The sequence below is a fragment of the Lithobates pipiens genome, unplaced genomic scaffold (genome assembly GCF_037356315.1).
Source record: "Lithobates pipiens isolate NorthernLeopardFrog02 unplaced genomic scaffold, aLitPip1_a1.2 Scaffold_23, whole genome shotgun sequence".
NCBI lineage: Eukaryota > Metazoa > Chordata > Amphibia > Anura > Ranidae > Lithobates > Lithobates pipiens.
In genome coordinates this window covers 293,272,070-293,281,568 of record NW_027507785.1, presented here as the reverse complement: position 1 = coordinate 293,281,568, position 9,499 = coordinate 293,272,070, and the positions used below count along the sequence as shown (strand labels likewise).

General features: G+C 43.7%; 1 protein-coding gene and 1 non-coding gene across 2 annotated transcripts in view; both read left to right on the top strand.

Moving 5' to 3' along the window:
* PRKACB (protein kinase cAMP-activated catalytic subunit beta) overlaps positions 1-9,499 on the top strand; it is a 158,874-nt gene that overhangs the window by 3,630 nt on the left and 145,745 nt on the right. The gene's annotated exons all lie outside the window — the stretch shown is intronic.
* LOC143928664 (small Cajal body-specific RNA 8) lies at positions 5,576-5,706 on the top strand. Its single transcript, XR_013262495.1, has one exon.

Sequence of the window (9,499 nt, the reverse complement as noted above, 5' to 3'; positions counted from 1 at the left end):
AATGGACACTCACCTGTCCCGGGTTCCAGCGATGCCGAGACCGATCGATCGATCGCTCGGCTCTCGGCTGCTGCAGTCACCATTCTAGGTGAGGGAATCAGGGAAGTGAAGCGAATCGGCTTCACTTCCCGGTTCCCTACTGCGCATGCGCGAGCCGCGCCGCGCAATAGGAAATCTCCGCGCTGTCACTGGGACCCGTGTGTGTCCCAGCAGACAGCGCGGCAGGGCAGGAAATGGCGTAGACTCCCACGGGAGTCTATGCCCGGAAGTGGGTGAAAATACCTGTCTTTGACAGGTATCTCCACCCCCCTCCCCCCTGAAAGGTGTCAATTGTGACACCGGAGGGGGGAGGGATCCGATCAGCGGAGGTTCCACTTTAGGGTGGAATCCCGCTTTAAGTCTTTCAGGAAGTGTGGCACATCAAATTCATTGGATGGTGTGGAGGACGACTACTTGTGGCAAGATGAAGGGGAAGCTGAAGCCGCACCATTCGATTCGGAATTAGATCCATACAATGACTGTCTTACAAATGTATCTCAAGATATCATTGATTAACTTATGTCAGATGAGGATTTTAAGTACCGGTAAGTCATAACCATTTTAACCGAAATATTTAAATCAAATCTGGTGTGTTTTATATGGGGTTGCCTCGGAAACCTATGTTTTAACTGGAAAATTGGGGGGGTCGTATTATACGCCGTTACATGTATGGCCAGCGTTACCTGAACTGTGCTGATCTGAGCGGTGGTTTTGAGAATTGAGGAGTGCGTATCCAGGAGACGTGTCATTTAGTGTTTGTCATGGCAGTGTCCCCAGGAGGTGTCCCTACAGTATGATGCCAGTGTGACTTTTGCAGGAAACCTAAAGCTTTCTACTGCCATTTAGGCCTTGTGCACACTGGGCGTTGAGATCCTAGTGTTTAGGCGCAGGCAGAAGGCACAGGTGCACCGTCCAGCCACACTGCCAGAAGGCTTAGTAAAACCCTGAGATTCTGAAAGCTGCTCTGGTTGCACAGTATACAGTGGTGTTTCACATGGCAGTATATGCACTCAAGGATTAATTCCCAGAATGCAGATTGCTTGTGTTCCAGGCATTCGTCCTTGGGTGCATACTGTCCTAAACATTAGTACTACTCAATGCACTGTTCAGCTACAGCAGCTTTCTGTCTTTCATAAAGTTTAACTGGCTGTCGGCGATGAGGCTGTGCATGCACCTATACCCCAGGATCTCATGCATCTGGGCTTAAAGCCCAGTGTGCATATGTGGACTTTATACATTCCAGGTCTGAAAGTGTATCAAGGAATCTGATTATATGCTGTAGACAATTTAGAGATAGGGAAAACCTATAGGGCTCAGTTCTATCATGCAATGTGAAGCATTTATCTTTCTGTACTAGTGCTGAACTGTGTGCAAATGGCCTTAGTGAATGGATATGCAATTTTGATAGGTATGCAGAGATGGGTGCACTACCCCTATCGCAGAGCCTGTGTATGGCCATACACCAGTCTCTGTATAGCTGTCAGACTTGGCTGTACAGGAGAGTCCGCCCAGCCTGTGTGTGTGTGTGTGTGTGTGTGTGTGTATATATGTGTGTATATATGTGTGTAATTTTTTTTTTTTTTTTTTTTTTTTTTTTTTTTACGCAGCTCAGCCCTGATATAAAAAGATGAACATATGACTCTTCATGTGGGGCTGAGCGCCTGTGTGAATGAGCCCTTTTTTGTTAACTTAAATGGAACTTCTGCTTTAAGTGCAGGTGACCCCTGAGATGCCACATTTGGCATGGGGGGTTTGTTTTTGTTTTGGGGGGGGGGGGGGGTGAGGAGCAGGTACCATGTTTTTACAGGCAGCCAGCTCCCACTTCTTCCCTGGCGCTGGTAGGAAGGTCACCTCTCCCCCTCCCTCCAATCTCCTGGGACACGTCACAGGTCCCAGAAGATTGCCCGGCCAATCACAGCACACGGCTCGCATTTACAATGCCAGCGCCATGGAGAGGATGGCCAATATGTATTCTGCTACATGGTTTTTGGTCTAATAAAAATAAAAATCCCAATAAGCGTATATTGATTGGTTTGTGCGAAAGTTATAACGTCTTCAAAATAGGGGGAAGAAATATATATTATTACCAGTAATAGCGGTGGATATATATATATATATATATATATATATATATATAATATATATATATATATATATATATATATATATATATATATATATATATATATATATATATATATATATAAATTTTAATAGCAGGATTACAACATTGCGGCAGACGGATTGGACACCTAGCTGACATTTTTGACACTTTTGTTTGGGAACCAGTGACGTTATTACAGTGATCAGTGCTAAAAATATGCACTGACATTGTACTTATGACACTGGCAGGGAGGGGGTTTACATCAGGGGCGATCAAGGGGTTAAATTTGTTCCCTCAGTGTGTTTCTAACTGTGTGGGGATGGGCTGCTTGGGACAACACACAGATCTGTCCTCCTGGAAGACCAGATCTTGGTGTGATCCCCTGTCTGAATGGAGATCTGCCTTGTTAACTATGGCAGATCCCTGTTCTGCCCCTTCCGGGGGGGGGAAATGATCGTGGGTGGACATAGAGTCCACTGGACCCACCGATTGGCTGCCCCCGCTGGCCAATGGGCATGATCGCCCACAGAACCTCGTGCTGGAACCGACATACACCTACAGTGATTCGTGCTGCCGAGCCAACCTGCCACAGTATAACTGCGGCGGCTGGTCAACAAGTGGTTAAATCAGGTTTTTTTTTTTTTTATTATTTAAGATACATTAATAATTGAGTTTATTCAGCATTAGTTATATAGTATGAGATTGTATATTCTGCAATATTTACATTTTTTTTTTTTTTTTTGTAAACTCATTCAATGAATGCAAACCGAGATCACAACATGCACTGCATTGATATTAACCACTTCAATACAGGGCACTTAAACACCTTCCTGCCCAGACCAATTTTGAGCTTTCAGCACTGTCGCACTTTGAATGACAATTGCACGGTCATGCTACACTGTACCCAAATGACATTTTTATCATTTTTTTCCCACAAATAGAGCTTTCTTTTGGTGGTATTTGATCACCTCTACGGTTTTTATTTTTTGCGCTACAAATAAAAAAATACCGAAAATTTTGAAAAAAAAAATGTTTTTTTTTGTTTCAGTTTCAAAACTTTGTAAATAAGTATGTTTTCTCCTTCACTGATGGGCACTGATGGGGCTACACTGATGGGCACTGATAAGGTGGCACTGATGGGCACCAATGAAGTGGCACCAATGAAGTGGCACGGATGGGCGGCACGGATGGGCGACACGGATGGACACTGATAGGTGGCACAAATTGGCACTGATAGCTGGCACGGATGGGTGGCACGGATGGGCATGGATAGGCGGCACAGGTGGGCATGGATAGGCGGCACAGGTGGGCATGGATAGGCGGCACAGGTGGGCATGGATAGGCGGCACAGGTGGGCATGGATAGGCGGCACAGGTGGGCGCTCAGGCGGCACAGGTGGGCGCTCAGGCGGCACAGGTGGGCGCTCAGGCGGCATCGGTGTTATAGTAATGGATGCCAATCAGTGCCAAATAATAATGCATGCCAATCAGTGATGCCCATTGTGGCCACTGATTGGCATCCATTATGGGCACTGATTGGCACCCATTGTGCTGACTGGCACCCTGGTGGTCTAGGGAGGATTATGGATTTTTATTACCTTTTCCCTGGTGGTCTAGTGGTGTCCCTGGTGGTCCAGTGTGGGCATCCTCGGGGGGGCTGTGCTGATAATCGATCAGCACAGACCCCCCCTGTCAGAGGAGCAGCCGATCGGCTCTCCTCTACTCGCGTCTGACAGACGCGAGTGAGGGAAAGCCGATCACCGGCTCTTCCCATTTACACTGTGATCAGCCGTGATTGGACACGGCTGATCACATGGTAAAGAGTCTCCGACGGAGACTCTTTACCGAGATTGTAGTTGCCGGGTGTCAGACTGACACCCCGCAACAATGATCGCCGCGATGCGCGCCCCCGGGCTTATTATCCTAATCACGTCATATGACGTCCGGTTAGGATAATGAAACCACTTTGCCGCCGTCAATTTGTAATAGGGCGGGCGGCAAGTGGTTAACGAATCTAACTACCAGCAAGAATGAGTCCTTACATTTAAAGAGCACCTGTCATTTCAGATCCTCCATGGTAGTGCCTGTTAGCGGGCATCCACTCACCTGCTGCTGCCACGTCCCTCACCTTGTGTCACTGCTGCATCACCAGCAGCCCCATTAAAGTGAATGGGTGTGTCGGTGAGGAGGAGGATTGCTATTTAAATCAACTTGATTTTAACCAAATCCACCCTGTGCCTCTAATGCAGTAAAGGAACCTGCTGCTTGCTCTCTGTGTCCATTCACAAAAAGCCTTTTATTTTTTTTCTCTCAGTATTCTTTTCACCATTTTGTGACTGGATGAGAACCGTCAGTGTCAGCACTGGTGTTCCTTCAATAAAGATAGAATTTGTACAGGGCCAGCCATCCAAGCACTAGCGGTAAACGTGCTTGAAATAGACAATCGTTAAATCATTAGTGGTAACTTATGACTTGTACTGTCCCCCAAACCCCCCCCCCCCAAAAAAAAAACAAAACAAAAAGGCTAGAGCTTTAAAATTAATGTGAAGTTGAAACTTTTTTTTTTTTGGGGGGGCGGGACGGTAATAAAGGATGTCCATGCCGTCTATTTGTCCTGGTGACCATTGTCACAGAAACTAATGGGAAGTCCAAAATGTTGTCACAGTAGGTGGTGAGGAATCATCAATAGGTGCACTTAGTGACATTTTTGGGGGGGACGGTCTATGTGGACAGCTTTACCCCGGATGTCGGCATACTTTGATGTGCCTCTTATAATCCTCAACCATGTGAGTTGCTAAATGTTGTACATTCATTAAATGTACCCATATTGCTACACTTAGAGGCGCCTCTCTTCTCTTTTATACTCTGGAACGAATCCTCTGCGTTTCCATTACTTCTTATGGGGGAATTCGCTTTGATATACAAGTGCTTTAGATTACAAGCATGTTTCAGGAACAAATTATGCTCACAATTCGAGGTTTGTACTGTATTACATATTCTAAACAAAGACATTGAAGCTAATAATCAGAGGAAAACACATTTACAGATATATAGTCTTTCCATGTGTCATCTAATCCTGCAATCGTGTGATTGTTTTCTTTCCTGTATAACAAATGGAAGGATCTATCCACTGTGTGTGTGTATATGTGTGTGTATATGTATGTATATATATATATATATATATATATATATATATATATATATATATATGTAATAATATATCTCTCTCTCTCTACACACTCTACATCTTCAGCTTTTGCAATGAGTAGTTTGCTAAAGGAGCAGCTGTATGTCTGAGTCAGTGATGGGTCGTTCTTATCTCGTCTCCAGATGTGATGAACAGATCCTCTGCCTGTGGATTGGCAGGGTCAGCCATACATGTGAGATGCTCAGTGAAGTTGGCTACTGAAGGATTTGTATAATCGATTCATTTTGGGAGACTGATACACAGATGGGGATACATTCTGCTCTGTTTGTCACAAAATCTCCCTAGAATAATAATGCTTTCTGATGACCGGGGCGGCATGAGAGAAATCGTCACGGACAGATACGGAGCAAACACACAAACAAAAAAGCCGATTTATCTGACGCTGGCCTTCTCTTGTAGGAATAAAACTGGCCATAGATGAGCAGAAAACTGGATGAAAATGTACTGTTCGTTGAATAATTGGCTTTTCACATCATTAGGCTGGGTTCACACTTGTACGATGGCGGACACCGCATGTGATTTGCACCGCATTGCGATGTCTGTGCGATGCAAATTCAACTGTACAAACTGTATGGCTGAAATTGCATCGCATTTGCACCATAACTGTGCATGATCCTTTTTATTTTATTTTTTAGTCCGCACTGGAATCTGATCACTTGACTAAAGTGTTGCTCTTCTGAAGCCACAGCCTTCAAAGGAACGGAAAAACTGGGCAGTCTGCCAAGAATCAAAACATTCTCTGTCAGTTGAACTTAAGTATAAACATTGTAACAATTTGTCAATGGAATAGACTTTGTGTGTGTTAGGGCCGGTTCACACTGGGGGCGATGCGAGGCGACACCGACTTGACCTGCGGTGACCTCAGCGGCGACTTGCAAATGACTTCTGTATAGAAGTCAATGCAAGTCGCCCCGAGGTCGCCCAAAAGTAGTACAGGAACCTTTTTTCTGAGTCGGAGCGACTCGAGTCGCTCCTCTCAGAACGGTTCCATTGTACAGAACGGGGGCGACTTGTCAGGTCGCGGCGAGGCAAGTCGTGTCGCCTCGCATCGCCCCCAGTGTGAACCGGCCCTAAGTGAAAAGTTTAACCACTTAAACACTAAACCATTTGTTGGTTTCAAGTTAAAATCATTTTTATTTTTTTTTTCGATAGAAAATTACTTGTAACCCCCAAACATTACATATCTATTTATTTTTTATTTTTTTTTGTAGACACCCTAGAGAATAAAATGGTGGTTGTTGCAATATTTTATGTCACACTGTACTGGCTCAGCGGTCTTTCAAATGCAATTTTTTTGGAAAAAATTGACTTTAATGAATTAAAAAAAAAAAACTAACCAGCAAAGTTTGTGTTTGTGTGTGTGTGCGCGCGCGCACACGCGCTATATATGAGATTTTACATCATGCAGCTCTATCGCATGGGTGTTCACACCTATGCGATCTGATTCCTGCACCATTTGACAGTTCCCACTGCGATCCAATCTGGTGGTGTCATTAACTTTATATTGAGACCCACAGCGGTTTGCGTGTGTGGTGTAAACTGCGCCGGTGAGTGACATGCGATGCGGGAACGCGCACTTAAATCACGTTGGTTCCCGCATCGTATATGTGTGAACTTTGTGTGCCAACTGCGACACTTTTTGTGCCGTAATTGAAAATGCCTGATCCAATATGCTGGATTGTGTTTTAGAAAAACAAAATAAATGATGGCAAAATAATAGTTGCTAATTTTTTTTGTTTTTCAATCGACAGACTGTTCGGATTTAGACTTCTCTATGGCCGGCTTAAAAGCAGTCACCCAAAGGAAGCTCAGAAAATGACCTTCCATTGACCACAATAGGAATGATGTTGAAAAGCTGTTTGTGTTTTTTTATTTATTTCCATTATTATAGGCGTGCTTGTTGATTTTTGCTTTGTTGGTCCTCCTTGTATATATTTGCTTCAGCGTGTTTTGTAAACATTCCATAAGCCCGGTTTGTGCTTTGAGTTTCTGTATCAAACACTTATGTGGACAGGCTGTTGGTGCTTGGCATACAGTAGCGATATAAATGCTTGGCATTGCTCTGCTACTTTGTTCTTTATTGCAGCCATTGATGGTTTTGGCACGGTGTTGTGTTGTGCATCAATCTCGTCAGCCTGTGCAGACTGTGAAATTCACCCAGCATCTCATTGGAATTCTGCACCAATTTTACAAATGTTTCCTCTATGGATTTAAAGCAGGACTCTGCAAAAAAAATATTGGCATCTGATCATCTAAAAAAAAAATCAAAGTACCCTAATGCAATTTTCTGCCCACCCTCTGCCAAAAGCAAAGCATTGCAGCATGTGTACAATGGGCTACATTTTGCAGATTAACCACTTCAGCTTCGGAAGGTTTTACCCCTTTCATGACCAGAGCATTTTTTATTTTTATTTTTGTTAGCACTGCGCTACTTTAACTGGTATTTGTGCAGTCATGCAACACTGTACCCAAATTTTATCTTTTTATTTTTTTTGAGGTGCACCATATCGAAATTTTGGAACTGAAAATGCGGGATTATTTGTATTTATATTAGACTTTTTAATATCATGAAATTAAATGAATATACATTTATTGGCACCTTTAGCGTAAGAAAAATGCATCCCTTCAAATTTTGTGCATCTCCCATTTGAAATGCATTGAAAACGCAGTAAGAACGCATCAATAATGCACCTGTTACATTTTTTTACGTGGATTTAGAGTCATGACCGATGAAAAATGGAACATAAGCACAGTAAAATATGCTTTGTCACCTTTTGTTTTTTTTGTTTTTTTTTTTCTTTGTCTGCAAAATGCCAAAAACTGCTTTTTTCACCCGAAAATGTTTTTCGGCTGCCAAAATGTCGGTGCATTGCTATCGTGTGGGTTTTTTTTTATTTTTATTTTTTTTCTCACTCAGAGCTTTCTTTTGGTGATATGAGTGCCATTGTGAAAAAAAATTGACTGAAAATCTTGGGAGAGATAGATCTATACCTATATCTCATAGTTAGTAGGCACTAGCACTTTCACACAAAAATAAAAAATAAATACACTTATTGGGGGTTTTCTGTTTGTGTGTGGTGTGTTTTTTACCAAAGACATGAATTCATGAAGGAATTATTTTTTTATTTTTTTTTTAATTCCTTTATTGAATGTTTTATAGCCGAAAGTAAAAATGTTTGGTGTGTGTGTGTATAATTTCATAGTGCAGCTGGCAATCTGATATGAACTGCCACTAACATCACCAGTGACCCTAATACAGTGATCCGTGCTAATATACACTGTCGTCACTATACTCGTGACACTGGCTGATAAGGGGTTAATTGTGAGCTTAGCAATCATTAAAACCATGGCTCAGCTGTGTATTCTTACCACACCTCCCAGCAAGTGTGAATGGTGCCTGAAAGACAATCTAACAATCCTACTTGCACCTTGTTCTTTTCACCTGCAAAAGAAGTGCATTGTAAAAAACACCAATTAATTTTGATTAGTTAGGCCCCTTTCACACTGGGGCGGTGTGGGCGTCGGCGGTAAACCGCCGCTATTTTTAGCGGTGCTTTACCGTCTTAGCTGCGGTCTGCGGGCGCTAGCGGGGTGGTTTTAACCCCCGCTAGCGGCCGAAAAAGGGTTAAAACCGCCACTGCAGCGGCGCTTTGCCGGCGGTATTGCCGCGCTGTCCCATTGATCTCAATGGGTAGGAGCGGTGAATACACCACTCCAAAGATGCGGCTAGCAGGACTTTTTTCACTGTCCTGCCAGCGCACCGCTCCAGTGTGAAAGCCCTCCGGCTTTCACACTGGAGTGAAAGGGGCCGTTTTTTTTTCAGGTGCTATTTTTAGCGCTGTAACGCCTGAAAACCGCCCCAGTGTGAAAGGGGCCTCAAAGTAAACTCATCCATCCATCCATCCATGTCTCAATGCTTTATTTTTCTGAGAAATCACTTTGAAACCCCCCCCCCCCCCCCCCCCCTAGCAATTCCAGCTGTGACCATCTTTAGTAAGGGCAGATGATTCATGTGGCATTTACTTCCTGGAATGTATCAGCCCTTAGCACAAGAATGCATGCAGGAGGATGTGCTTAGCTGAGAACCCCCCCCCCCCCCCTCCCCTCCTGGAGACTCTTGGGATGTATGACATCATTTGTCTAAGCAAG